Source organism: Schistocerca gregaria, unplaced genomic scaffold (assembly GCF_023897955.1).
Source record: "Schistocerca gregaria isolate iqSchGreg1 unplaced genomic scaffold, iqSchGreg1.2 ptg000198l, whole genome shotgun sequence".
Classification (NCBI taxonomy): Eukaryota; Metazoa; Arthropoda; class Insecta; order Orthoptera; family Acrididae; genus Schistocerca; species Schistocerca gregaria.
Window position 1 is genome coordinate 2,877,106 of NW_026061736.1, and position 15,805 is coordinate 2,892,910.

A 15,805-nucleotide genomic window follows, 5' to 3' on the forward strand; every position below is an offset into this window, starting at 1 on the left:
TGAATGGTATTACTTCTTACTGGCTATTACAGCAACTTAGAAGGTTCATCTGTGTTCTACTATGGTGATTTTAGTGTTTCCGCATACCGCAGCACGCGACATAGCTTTGCAGACGATAAGTACAAGTGTTTCAGAGAGAAGAGCGGCCAATGTGACGATCTGGCTTTAAGTCGATTCGATAACAAATGACGAAAACGGACCGATTTCTCAGGTTTTTACTACATATGAACACTTTTCACGTTCTCCCTTGCAACTCGGCTGCTGGTCCTCCTTTCATGCAGAATCTTAAGGTCCTAGCTCATGTCCAAGGCACCAAAGCCAGCTAAAAAGTCAATAATCAATACCTAAAACTTGAATTGTACTACTTCTTCCTGGCTATTACATCAACTTAGAAGCTTCATCTGTGTTCTACTACGGTGCTTTTAGTTTCTCCGCATACCGCAGCACGCGACATAGTTTTGCAGACGATAAGTACAACCGTTTCAGAGAGAAGAGCGGCCAATGTGACGATCTGGCTTTAAGTCGATTCGATAACAAATGACGAAAATGGACGGATTTCTCAGGTTTTTACTACATATGAACACTTTTCACATACTCCCGTGCAACGCGGCCGCTAGTCCTCGTTTCATGCAGAATCATAAGGTCCTAGCTCATGTCCAACGCACCAAAGCCAGCTAAAAAGTCAATAATCGATACCTAAATCTTGAATTGGACTACATCTTACTGGCTATTACATCAACTTAGAAGCATCATTTGTGTTCTACTATGGTGCTTTTAGTGTCTCCGCATATCGCAGCACGCGACATAGCTTTGTAGACGATAAGTACAACCGTTTCAGAGAGAAGAGCGGCCAATGTGACGATCTGGCTTTAAGTCGATTCGATAACAAATGACGAAAACGGACCGATTTCTCAGGTTTTTACTACATATGAACACTTTTCACATTCTCCCTTGCAACTAGGCTGCTAGTCCTCCTATCATGCAGAATCTTAAGGTCCTAGCTCATGTCCAAGGCACCAAAGCCAGCTAAAAAGTCAATAATCAGTACCTAAAACTTTAATTGTACTATTTCTTCCTGGCTATTACGTCAACGTAGAAGCTACATCTGTGTTCTACTACGGTGCTTTTAGTTTCTCCGCATACCGCAGCACGCGACATAGTTTTGCAGACGATAAGTACAACCGTTTCAGAGAGAAGAGCGGCCATTGTGACGATCTGGCTTTAAGTCGATTCGATAACAAATGACGAAAACGGACGGATTTCTCAGGTTTTTACTACATATGAACACTTTTCACATTCTCCCGTGCAACTCGGCTAATAGTCCTCCCTCATTCAAAATCTTAAGTTCCTAGCTCGTGTCCAAGGCACCAAAGAAGGGTAAAAAGTCAATAACCGATACCTAAAACTTTAATTGTACTACTTCTTACTGGCTATTACATCAACTTAGAAGCTTCATCTGTGTTCTACTATGGTGCTTTTAGTGTCTCCGCATATCGCAGCTCGCGACGTAGCTTTGTAGAGGATAAGTACAACCGTTTCAGAGAGAAGAGCGGCCAATGTGACGATCTTGCTTTAAGTAGATTCGATAACAAATGACGTAAACGGACGGATTTCTCAGGTTTTTGCTACATATGAACACTTTTCACATTCTCCCGTGCAACTCGGCTGCTAGTCCTCCTTTCATGCAGAATCATAAGGTCCTAGCTCATGTCCAAGGCACCAAAGCTAGCTAAATGTCAATAATCGATACCTAAAACTTGAATTGTACTACTTCTTACTTTCTATTACATCAACTTAGAAGCTTGATCTGTGTTCTACTATGGTGCTTTTAGTGTCTCCGCATACCACAGCACGCGACATAGCTTTGCAATCGATAAGTACAACCGTTTCAGAGTGAAGAGCGGCTAATGTGACGATCTGGCTTTAAGACGATTCGATAACAAAATACGAAAACGGACGGATTTCTCGGGTTTTTACTACATATGAACACTTTTCACATTCTCCCATTCAAATCGGCTGCTAGTCCTCCTTTCATGCAGAATGTTAAGGTCCTAGCTCATGTCCAAGGCACCAAAGCCAGCTAAAAAGTCAATAGTCAATACCTAAAACTTGAATTGTACTACTTCTTACTGGCTATTACATCAACTTAGAAGCTTCATCTGTGTTCTACTATGCTGCTTGTAGTGTCTCAGCATACCGCAGCATGCGACATAGCTTTGCAGACGATAAGTACAAGCGTTTCAGAGAGAAGAGCGGCCAATGTGACGATCTGGCTTTAAGTCGATTCGAAAACAAATGACGAAAACGGACGAATTTCTCAGGTTTTTACTACTTATGAACACTTTTCACATTCTCCCGTGCAACTCGGCTGCTAGTCCTCCTTTCATGCAGAATCTTAAGGTTCTAGCTCATGTCCAAGGCACCAAAGCTAGCTAAAAAGTCAATAATCGATACCTAAAACTTGAATTGTACTACTTCTTACTGGCTATTACATCAACTTAGAAGCTTCATCTGTGTTCTACTATGGTGCTTTTAGTGCCTCCGCATACCGCAGCACGCGACATAGCATTGCAGACGATAAGTACAAGCGTTTCAGAGAGAAGAGCGACCAATGTGACGATCTGGCTTTAAGCCGATTCGATAACAAATGACGAAAACGGACGGATGTCTCAGGTTTTTACTACATATGAACACTTTTCACATTCTCCCGTGCAACTCGGCTGATAGTCCTCCTTCATGCAAAATCTTAATTTCCTAGAACGTGTCCAAGGCACCAAAGAAGGGTAAAAAGTCATTAACTGATACCTAAAACATTAATTGTACTACTTCTTACTGTCTATTACATCAACTTAGAAGCTTCATCTGGGTTCTACTATGGTGCTTTTAGTGTGTCCGCATACCGCAGCACGCGACATAGCTTTGCAGACGGTAAGTACAACCGTTTCAGAGAAAAAAGCGGCCAATGTGTCGATCTGGCTTTAAGTCGATTCGATAACAAATGACGAAAACGGACGGATTTCTCAGGTTTTTACTACTTATCAACACTTTTCACATACTCCCGTGCAACTGAGCTGCTAGTCCTCCTTTCATGCAGAATCTTAAGGTCCTAGCTCATGTCCAAGGCACCAAAGCCAGCTAAAAAGTCAATAATCGATACCTAAAACTTGACTGGTATTACTTCTTACTGGCTATTACAGCAACTTAGAAGTTTCATCTGTGTTCTACTATGGTGCTTTTAGAGCCTCCGCATACCGCAGCACGCGACATAGCTTTGCAGACGATAAGTACAACCGTTTCCTAGAGCAGAGCGGCCAATGTGACGATCTGGCTTTAAGTCGATTCGATAACAAATGACGAAAACGGACGGATTTCTCAGGTTTTTACTTCATATGAACACTTTTTACATTCTCCCCTGCAACTCGGCTGCTAGTCCTCCTTTCATGCAGAATCTTAAGGTCCTAGCTCATGTCCAAGGCACCAAAGGCAGCTAAAAAGTCAATAATCCATACCTAAAACTTGAATTGTACTACTTCTTCGTGGCTATTACATCAACTTAGAAGCTTCATCTGTGTTCTACTACGGTGCTTTTAGTTTCTCCGCATACCGCAGCACGCGACATAGTTTTGCAGACGATAAGTACAACCGTTTCAGAGAGAAGAGCGGAAAATGTGACGATCTGGCTTTAAGTCGATTCGATAACAAATGACGAAAATGGACGGATTTCTCAGGTTTTTACTACATATGAATACTTTTCACATACTCCCGTGCAACGCGGCCGCCAGTTAGTTTCTCCGCATACCGCAGCACGCGACATAGTTTTGCAGACGATATGTACAACCGTTTCAGAGAGAAGAGCGGCCAATGTGACGATCTGGCTTTAAGTCGATTCGATAACAAATGACGAAAATGGACGGATTTCTCAGGTTTTTACTATATATGAACACTTTTCACATACTCCCGTGCAACGCGGCCGCTAGTCCTCGTTTCATGCAGAATCATAAGGTCCTAGCTCATGTCCAAGGCACCAAAGCCAGCTAAAAAGTCAATAATCGATACCTAAATCTTGAATTGGACTACTTCTTACTGGCTATTGCATCAACTTAGAAGCATCATTTGTGTTCTACTATGGTGGTTTTAGTGTCTCCGCATATCGCAGCACGCGACATAGCTTTGTAGACGATAAGTACAACCGTTTCAGAGAGAAGAGCGGCCATTGTGACGATCTGGCTTTAAGTCGATTCGATAACAAATGACGAAAACAGACAGATTTCTCAGGTTTTTACTACATATGAACACTTTTCACATTCTTCCGTGCAACTCGGCTGCTAGTCCTCCCTCATGCAAAATCTTAAGTTCCTAGCTCGTGTCCAAGGCACCAAAGACGGGTAAAAAGTCAATAACCGATACCTAAAACTTTAATTGTACTACTTCTTACTGGCTATTACATTAACTTAGAAGCTTCATCTGTGTTCTACTATGGTGATTTTAGTGTTTCCGCATATCGCAGCTCGCGACATAGCTTTGTAGAGGATAACTACTACCGTTTCAGAGAGAAGAGCGGCCAATGTGACGATCATGCTTTAAGTAGATTCGATAACATATGACGAAAACGGACGGATTTCTCAGGTTTTTACTACATATGAACACTTTTCACATTCTCCCGTGCAACTCGGCTGCTAGTCCTCCCTCATGCAAAATCTTAAGTTCCTAGCTCGTGTCCAAGGCACCAAAGAAGGGTAAAAAGTCAATAACCGATACCTAAAACTTTAATTGTACTCCTTCTTACTGGCTATTACATCAACTTAGAAGCTTCATCTGTGTTCTACCATGGTGCTTTTGGTGTCTCCGCATACCGCAGCACGCGACATAGCTTTGCAATCGATAAGTACAACCGTTTCAGAGTGAAGAGCGGCTAATGTGACGATCTGGCTTTAAGACGAGTCGATAACAAATGCCGAAAACGGACGCATTTCTCGGGTTTTTACTACATATGAACACTTTTCACATTCTCCCATGCAAATCGGCTGCTAGTCCTCCTTTCATGCAGAATGTTAAGGTCCTAGCTCATGTCCAAGGCACCAAAGCCAGCTAAAAAGTCAATAGTCGATACCTAAAACTTGAATTGTACTACTTCTTCCTGGCTATTACGTCAAATTAGAAGCTTCATCTGTGTTCTACTATGGTGCTTTTAGTGTCTCCGCATACCGCAGCATGCGACATAGCTTTGCAGACGATAAGTACAACCGTTTCAGAGAGAAGAGCGGCCAATGTGACGATCTGGCTTTAAGTCGATTCGATAACAAATGACGAAAACGGACGAATATCTTAGGTTTTTACTACATATGAACACTTTTAACATTCTCCCGTGCAACTCGGCTGTTAGTCCTCCTTTCATGCAGAATCTTAAGGTCCTAGCTCATGTCCAAGGCACCAAAGCCAGCTAAAAAGTCAATAATCAATACCTAAAACTTGAATTGTACTACTTCTTACTGGCTATTACATCAACTTAGAAGCTTCATCTGTGTTCTACTATGCTGCTTGTAGTGTCTCAGCATACCGCAGCATGCGACATAGCTTTGCAGACGATAAGTACAAATGTTTCAGAGAGAAGAGCGGCCAATGTGACGATCTGGCTTTAAGTCGATTCGAAAACAAATGACGAAAACGGACGAATCTCTCAGGTTTTTACTACTTATGAACACTTTTCACATTCTCCCGTGCAACTCGGCTGCTAGTCCTCCTTTCATGCAGAATCTTAAGGTCCTAGCTCATGTCCAAGGCACCAAAGCTAGCTAAAAAGTCAATAATCGATACCTAAAACTTGAATTGTACTACTTCTTACTGGCTATTACATCAACTTAGAAGCTTCATCTGTGTTCTACTATGGTGCTTTTAGTGCCTCCGCATACCGCAGCACGCGACATAGCTTTGCAGACGATAAGTACAAGCGTTTCAGAGAGAAGAGCGGCCAATGTGACGATCTGGCTTTAAGTCGATTCGATAACAAATGACGAAAACGGACGGATGTCTCAGGTTTTTACTACATATGAACACTTTTCACATTCTCCCGTGCAACTCGGCTGATAGTCCTCCTTCATGCTAAATCTTAATTTCCTAGAACGTGTCCAATGCACCAAAGAAGGGTAAAAAGTCATTAACTGATACCTAAAACTTTAATTGTACTACTTCTTACTGGCTATTAGATCCACTTAGAAGCTTCATCTGGGTTCTACTATGGTGCTTTTAGTGTGTCCGCATACCGCAGCACGCGACATAGCTTTGCAGACGATAAGTACAACTTTTTCAGAGAGAAGAGCGGCCAATGTGATGATGTGGCTTTAAGTCGATTCGATAACAAATGACGAAAACGGACGGATGTCTCATTTTTTTACTACATATGAACACTTTTCACATTCTCCCGTGCAACTCGGGTGCTAGTCCTCCTTTCATGCAGATTCTTAAGGTCCTAGCTCATGTCCAAGGCACAAAAGCCAGCTAAAAGGTCAATATTCAATACCTAATACTTGTATTGTACTACTTCTTACTGGCTATTACATCAACTTAGAAGCTTGATCTGTGTTCTACTATAGTGCTTTTAGTGTCTCAGCATACCGCAGCACGCGACATAGCTTTGCAGACGTTAAGTACAACCGTTTCAGAGAGAAAAGCGGCCAATGTGTCGATCTGGCTTTAAGTCGATTCGATAACAAATGACGAAAACGGACGGATTTCTCAGGTTTTTACTGCATATGAACACTTTTCACATTCTCCCGTGCAACTCGGCTGCTAGTCCTCCTTTCATGCAGAATCTTAAGGTCCTAGCTCATGTCCAAGGAACCAAAGCTAGCTAAAAAGTCAATAATCGATTCCTAAAACTTGAATTGTACTACTTCTTACTGGCTATTACAACAACTTAGAAGCTTCATCTGTGTTCTACTATGGTGATTTTAGTATCTCCGCATACCGCAGCACGCGACATATCTTTGTAGACGATAAGTACAAGCATGTCAGAGAGAAGAGCGACCAATGTGACGATCTGGATTTAAGTCGATTCGATAACAAATGACGAAAACGGACGGATGTCTCAATTTTTTAATACATATGAACACTTTTCACATTCTCCCGTGCAACTGGGCTGCTAGTCCTCCTTTTATGCAGAATCTTAAAGTCCTAGCTCATGTCCAAGGCACCAAAGCCAGCTAAAAAGTCAATAATCGATACCTAAAACTTGACTGGTATTACTTCTTACTGGCTATTACAGCAACTTAGAAGTTTCATCTGTGTTCTACTATGGTGCTTTTAGAGCCTCCGCATACCGCAGCACGCGACATAGCTTTGCAGACGATAAGTACAACCGTTTCCGAGAGCAGAGCGGCCAATGTGACGATCTGGCTTTAAGTCGATTCGATAACAAATGACGAAAACGGACGGATTTCTCAGGTTTTTACTTCATATGAACACTTTATACATTCTCCCCTGCAACTCGGCTGCTAGTCCTCTTTTCATGCAGAATCTTAAGGTCCTAGCTCATGTCCAAGGCACCAAAGGCAGCTAAAAAGTCAATAATCCATACCTAAAACTTGAATTGTACTACTTCTTCGTGGCTATTACATCAACTTAGAAGCTTCATCTGTGTTCTACTACGGTGCTTTTAGTTTCTCCGCATACCGCAGCACGCGACATAGTTTTGCAGACGATAAGTACAACCGTTTCAGAGAGAAGAGCGGAAAATGTGACGATCTGGCTTTAAGTCGATTCGATAACAAATGACGAAAATGGACGGATTTCTCAGGTTTTTACTACATATGAATACTTTTCACATACTCCCGTGCAACGCGGCCGCTAGTTAGTTTCTCCGCATACCTCAGCACGCGACATAGTTTTGCAGACGATATGTACAACCGTTTCAGAGAGAAGAGCGGCCAATGTGACGATCTGGCTTTAAGTCGATTCGATAACAAATGACGAAAATGGACGGATTTCTCAGGTTTTTACTATATATGAACACTTTTCACATACTCCCGTGCAACGCGGCCGCTAGTCCTCGTTTCATGCAGAATCATAAGGTCCTAGCTCATGTCCAAGGCACCAAAGCCAGCTAAAAAGTCAATAATCGATACCTAAATCTTGAATTGGACTACTTCTTACTGGCTATTACATCAACTTAGAAGCATCATTTGTGTTCTACTATGGTGGTTTTAGTGTCTCCGCATATCGCAGCACGCGACATAGCTTTGTAGACGATAAGTACAACCGTTTCAGAGAGAAGAGCGGCCATTGTGACGATCTGGCTTTAAGTCGATTCGATAACAAATGACGAAAACAGACAGATTTCTCAGGTTTTTACTACATATGAACACTTTTCACATTCTCCCGTGCAACTCGGCTGCTAGTCCTCCCTCATGCAAAATCTTAAGTTCCTAGCTCGTGTCCAAGGCACCAAAGACGGGTAAAAAGTCAATAACCGATACCTAAAACTTTAATTGTACTACTTCTTACTGGCTATTACATCAACTTAGAAGCTTCATCTGTGTTCTACTATGGTGATTTTAGTGTTTCCGCATATCGCAGCTCGCGACATAGCTTTGTAGAGGATAACTACTACCGTTTCAGAGAGAAGAGCGGCCAATGTGACGATCATGCTTTAAGTAGATTCGATAACATATGACGAAAATGGACGGATTTCTCAGGTTTTTACTACATATGAACACTTTTCACATTCTCCCGTGCAACTCGGCTGCTAGTCCTCCCTCATGCAAAATCTTAAGTTCCTAGCTCGTGTCCAAGGCACCAAAGAAGGGTAAAAAGTCAATAACCGATACCTAAAACTTTAATTGTACTACTTCTTACTGGCTATTACATCAACTTAGAAGCTTCATCTGTGTTCTACCATGGTGCTTTTGGTGTCTCCGCATACCGCAGCACGCGACATAGCTTTGCAATCGATAAGTACAACCGTTTCAGAGTGAAGAGCGGCTAATGTGACGATCTGGCTTTAAGACGATTCGATAACAAATGCCGAAAACGGACGCATTTCTCGGGTTTTTACTACATATGAACACTTTTCACATTCTCCCATGCAAATCGGCTGCTAGTCCTCCTTTCATGCAGAATGTTAAGGTCCTAGCTCATGTCCAAGGCACCAAAGCCAGCTAAAAAGTCAATAGTCGATACCTAAAACTTGAATTGTACTACTTCTTAATGGCTATTACGTCAAATTAGAAGCTTCATCTGTGTTCTACTATGGTGCTTTTAGTGTCTCCGCATACCGCAGCATGCGACATAGCTTTGCAGACGATAAGTACAACCGTTTCAGAGAGAAGAGCGGCCAATGTGACGATCTGGCTTTAAGTCGATTCGATAACAAATGACGAAAACGGACGAATATCTTAGGTTTTTACTACATATGAACACTTTTAACATTCTCCCGTGCAACTCGGCTGCTAGTCCTCCTTTCATGCAGAATCTTAAGGTCCTAGCTCATGTCCAAGGCACCAAAGCCAGCTAAAAAGTCAATAATCAATACCTAAAACTTGAATTGTACTACTTCTTACTGGCTATTACATCAACTTAGAAGCTTCATCTGTGTTCTACTATGCTGCTTGTAGTGTCTCAGCATACCGCAGCATGCGACATAGCTTTGCAGACGATAAGTACAAATGTTTCAGAGAGAAGAGCGGCCAATGTGACGATCTGGCTTTAAGTCGATTCGAAAACAAATGACGAAAACGGACGAATCTCTCAGGTTTTTACTACTTATGAACACTTTTCACATTCTCCCGTGCAACTCGGCTGCTAGTCCTCCTTTCATGCAGAATCTTAAGGTCCTAGCTCATGTCCAAGGCACCAAAGCTAGCTAAAAAGTCAATAATCGATACCTAAAACTTGAATTGTACTACTTCTTACTGGCTATTACATCAACTTAGAAGCTTCATCTGTGTTCTACTATGGTGCTTTTAGTGCCTCCGCATACCGCAGCACGCGACATAGCTTTGCAGACGATAAGTACAAGCGTTTCAGAGAGAAGAGCGGCCAATGTGACGATCTGGCTTTAAGTCGATTCGATAACAAATGACGAAAACGGACGGATGTCTCAGGTTTTTACTACATATGAACACTTTTCACATTCTCCCGTGCAACTCGGCTGCTAGTCCTCCCTCATGCAAAATCTTAAGTTCCTAGCTCGTGTACAAGGCACCAAAGAAGTGTAAAAAGTCAATAACCGATACCTAAAACTTTAATTGTACTTCTTCTTACTGGCTATTACATCAACTTAGAAGCTTCATCTGTGTTTTACTATGGTGCTTTTAATGTGTCCGCATACCGCAGCACGCGACATAGCTTTGCAGACGATAAGTACAACCGTTTCAGAGAGAAGAGCGGCCAATGTGACGATCTGGCTTTAAGTCGATTCGATAACAAATGACGAAAACGGACGAATATCTTAGGTTTTTACTACATATGAACACTTTTAACATTCTCCCGTGCAACCCGGCTGCTAGTCCTCCTTTCATGCAGAATCTTAAGGTCCTAGCTCATGGCCAAGGCTCCAAAGCTAGCTAAAAAGTCATTAACTGATACCTAAAACTTTAATTGTACTACTTCTTACTGGCTATTACATCAACTTAGAAGCTTCATCTGGGTTCTACTATGGTGATTTTAGTGTGTCCGCATACCGCAGCACGCGACATAGCTTTGCAGACGATAAGTACAACTTTTTCAGAGAGAAGAGCGGCCAATGTGACGATCTGGCTTTAAGTCGATTCGATAACAAATGATGAAAATGGACGGATATCTCAGGTTTTTACTACATATGAACACTTTTCACATTCTCCCGTGGAACTCGGCTGCTAGCCCTCCTTTCATGCAGAATATTAATTTCCTAGCTCATGTCCAAGGCACCAAAGCCAGCTAAAAATTCAATATTCAATACCTAAAACTTCAATTGTACTACTTCTTACTGGCTATTACATCAACTTAGAAGCTTGATCTGTGTTCTACTATGGTGCTTTTAGTGTCTCAGCATACCGCAGCACGCGACATAGCTTTGCAGACGATAAGTACAACCGTTTCAGAGAGAAGAGCGGCCAATGTGACGATCTGGCTTTAAGTCGATTCGATAACAAATGACGAAAACGGACGGATTTCTCAGGTTTTTACTACATATGAACACTTTTCACATTCTCCCGTGCAACTCGGCTGCTAGACCTCCTTTCATGCATAATCATAAGGTCCTATCTCATGTCCAAGGCACCAAAGCTAGCTAAAAAGTCAATAATCGATACCTAAAACTTGAATTGTACTACTTCTTACTGGCTATTACATCAACTTAGAAGCTTCATCTGTGTTATACTATGGTGCTTTTAGTGTCTCCGCATACGGCAGCACGCGACATAGCTTTGCAATCGATAAGTACAACCGTTTCAGAGAGAAGAGCGGCTAATTTGACGATCTGGCTTTAAGTCGATTCGATAACAAATGACGAAAACGGACGGATTTCTCGGGTTTTTACTACATATGAACACTTTTCACATTCTCCCATGCAAATCGGCTGCTAGTCCTCCTTTCATACAGAATGTTAAGGTCCTAACTTTTGTCCAAGGCACCAAAGCCAGCTAAAAAGTCAATAACCGACACCTAAAACTTGAATTGTACTACTTCTTCCTGGCTATTACGTCAACTTAGAAGCTTCATCTGTGTTCTACTATGGTGCTTTTAGTGTCTCCGCATACCGCAGCACGCGACATAGCTTTGCAGACGATAAGTACAACCGTTTCGGAGAGAAGAGCGGCCAATGTAACGATCTGGCTTTAAGTCGATTCGATAACAAATGACGAAAACGGACGAATTTCTTAGGTTTTTACTACATATGAAAACTTTTCACATTCTCCCGTGCAACTCGGCTGCTAGTCCTCCTTTCATGCAGATTCTTAAGGTCCTAGCTCATGTCCAAGGCACAAAAGCCATCTAAAAGATCAATATTCAATACCTAATACTTGTATTGTACTACTTCTTACTGGCTATTACATCAACTTAGAAGCTTGATCTCTGTTCTACTATAGTGCTTTTAGTGTCTCAGCATACCGCAGCACACGACATAGCTTTGCAGACGTTAAGTACAACCGTTTCAGAGAGAAAAGCGGCCAATGTGTCGATCTGGCTTTAAGTCGATTCGATAACAAATGACGAAAACGGACGGATTTCTCAGGTTTTTACTACATATGAACAATTTTCACATACTCCCGTGCAACTGAGCTGCTAGTCCTCCTTTGATGCAGAATCTTAAGGTCCTAGCTCATGTCCAAGGCACCAAAGCCAGCTAAAAAGTCAATAATCGATACCTAAAACGCGAATTGTACTACTTCTTACTGGATATTGCATCAACTTAGAAGCTTCATCTGTGTTCTACTGTGGTGATTTTAGTGTCTCCGCATACCGCAGCACGTGACATAGCTTTGCAGACGATAAGTACAACCGTTTCAGAGAGAAGAGCGGCCAATGTGACGATCTGGCTTTAAGTTGATTCGATAACAAATGACGAAAACGGACGGATTTCTCAGGTTTTTACTACATATGAACACATTTCACATTCTCCCGTGCAACTCGGCTGCTAGTCCTCCTTCATGCAAAATCTTAAGTTCCTAGCTCGTGTCCAAGACACCAAAGAAGTGTAAAAAGTCATTAATTGATACCTAAAACTTTAATTGTACTACTTCTTACTGGCTATTACATCAACTTAGAAGCTTCATCTGGGTTCTACTATGGTGCTTTTAGTGTGTCCGCATACCGCAGCACGCGACATAGCTTTGCAGACGATAAGTACAACTTTTTCAGAGAGAAGAGCGGCCAATGTGACGATCTGGCTTTAAGTCGATTCGATAACAAATGACGAAAATGGACGGATATCTCAGGTTTTTGCTACATATGAACACTTTTCACATTCTCCCGTGCAACTCGGCTGCTAGCCCTCCTTTCATGCAGAATATTAAGATCCTAGCTCATGTCCAAGGCACCAAAGCCAGCTAAAAATTCAATATTCAATACCTAAAACTTCAATTGTACTACTTCTTACTGGCTATTACATCAACTTAGAAGCTTGATCTGTGTTCTACTATGGTGCTTTTAGTGTCTCAGCATACCGCAGCACGCGACATAGCTTTGCAGACGATAAGTACAACCGTTTCAGAGAGAAGAGCGGCCAATGTGACGATCTGGCTTTAAGTCGATTCGATAACAAATGACGAAAACGGACGGATTTCTCAGGTTTTTACTGCATATGAACACTTTTCACATTCTCCCGTGCAACTCGGCTGCTAGTCCTCCTTTCATGCAGAATCATAAGGTCCTTGGTCATGTCCAAGGCACCAAGTCTAGCTAAAAAGACATTAATCGATACCTAAAACTAGAATTGTACTACTTCTTACTGGCTATTACATCAACTTAGAAGCTTCATCTGTGTTCTACTAAAGTGCTTTTAGTGTCTCCGCATACCGCAGCACGCGACCTAGCTTTGCAATCGATAAGTACAACCGTTTCAGAGAGAAGAGCGGCTAATTTGACGATCTGGCTTTAAGTCGATTCGATAACAAATGACGAAAACGGACGGATTTCTCGGGTTTTTACTACATATGAACACTTTTCACATTCTCCCATGCAAATCGGCTGCTAGTCCTCCTTTCATACAGAATGTTAAGGTCCTAACTTTGGTCCAAGGCACCAAAGCCAGCTAAAAAGTCAATAACCGACGCCTAAAACTTGAATTGTACTACTTCTTCCTGGCTATTACGTCAACTTAGAAGCTTCATCTGTGTTCTACTATGGTGCTTTTAGTGTCTCCGCATACCGCAGCACGCGACATAGCTTTGCAGACGATAAGTACAACCGTTTCAGAGAGAAGAGCGGCCAATGTGACGATCTGGCTTTAAGTCGATTCGATAACAAATGACGAAAACGGACGAATTTCTTAGGTTTTTACTACATATGAAAACTTTTCACATTCTCCCGTGCAACTCGGCTGCTAGTCGTCCTTTCATGCAGAATCTTAAGGTCCTAGTTCATGTCCAAGGCACCAAAGCCAGCTAAAAAGTCAATAATCGATACCTAAATCTTGAATTGGACTACTTCTTACTGGCTATTACATCAACTTAGAAGTCTCATCTGTGTTCTACTATGGTGCTTTTCCTGTTTCCGCCTACGGCAACACGCGACATTGCTTTGCAGACGATAAGTACAACCGTTTCAGAGAGAAGAGCGGCCAATGTGACGATCTGGCTTTAAGTCGATTCGATAACAAATGACGAAAACGGACGGATTTCTCAGGTTTTTACTACATATGAACACTTTTCACATTCTCCCGTGCAACTCGGTTGCTAGTCCTCCTTTATTGCAGAATCTTAAGGTCCTAGCTCATGTCCAAGGCACCAAAGCTAGCTAAAAAGTCAACAAACGATACCTAAAACTTGAATTGTACTACTTCTTACTGGCTATTACATCATCTTAGAAGCTTCATCTGTGTTATACTATGGTGCTTTTAGTGTCTCCGAATACCGCAGTACGCGACATAGTTTTGCAGACGAAAAGTACAACCGTTTCAGAGAGAAGAGCGGCCAATGTGACGATCTGGCTTTAAGGAGATTCGATAATAAATGACGAAAACGGACGGATTTCTCAGGTTTTTACTACATATGAACACTTTTCACATTCTCCCGTGCAACTCGGCTGCTAGTCCTCCTTTCATGCAGAATCTTAAGGTCCCAGATCATGTCCAAGGCACAAAAGCTAGCTAAAAGGTCAATATTCAATACATAATACTTGTATTGTACTACTTCTTACTGGCTATTACATCAACTTAGAAGCTTGATCTGTGTTCTACTATAGTGCTTTTAGTGTCTCAGCATACCGCAGCACGCGACATTGCTTTGCAGACGTTAAGTACAACCTTTTCAGAGAGAAAAGCGGCCAATGTGTCGATCTGGCTTTAAGTCGATTCGATAACAAATGACGAAAACGGACGGATTTCTAAGGTTTTTACTACATATGAACACTTTTCACATACTCCCGTGCAACTGAGCTGCTAGTCCTCCTTTCGTGCAGAATCTTAAGGTCCTAGCTCATGTCCAAGGCACCAAAGCCAGCTAAAAAGTCAATAATCTATACCTAAAACTTGAATTGTACTACTTCTTACTGGCTATTACATCATCTTAGAAGCTTCATCTGTGTTCTACTGTGGTGATTTTAGTGTCTCCGCATACCGCAGCACGTGACATAGCTTTGCAGACATTAAGTACAACCTTTTCAGAGAGAAGATCGGCCAATGTGACGATCTGACTTTAAGTCGATTCGATAACAAATGACGAAAACGGACGGATTTCTCAGGTTTTTACTACATATGAACACTTTCACATTCTCCCGTGCAACTCGGCTGCTAGTCCTCCTTCATGCAAAATCTTAAGTTCCTAGCTCGTGTCCAAGGCACCAAAGAAGTGTAAAAAGTCAATAACCGATACCTAAAACTTGAATTTTACTTCTTCTTACTGGCTATTACATCAACTTAGAAGCTTCATCTGTGTTCTACTATGGTGCTTTTAGTGTCTCCGCATACCGCAGCACGCGACATAGCTTTGCAGACGATAAGTACAACCGTTTCAGAGAGAAGAGCGGCCAATGTTATGATCTGGCTTTAAGTCGATTCGATAACAAATGACCAAAACTAACGGATGTCTCAGGTTTTTACTGCATATGAACAATTTTCACATTCTCCCGTGCAACTCGGCTGCTAGTCCTCCTTTCATGCAGAATCTTAAGG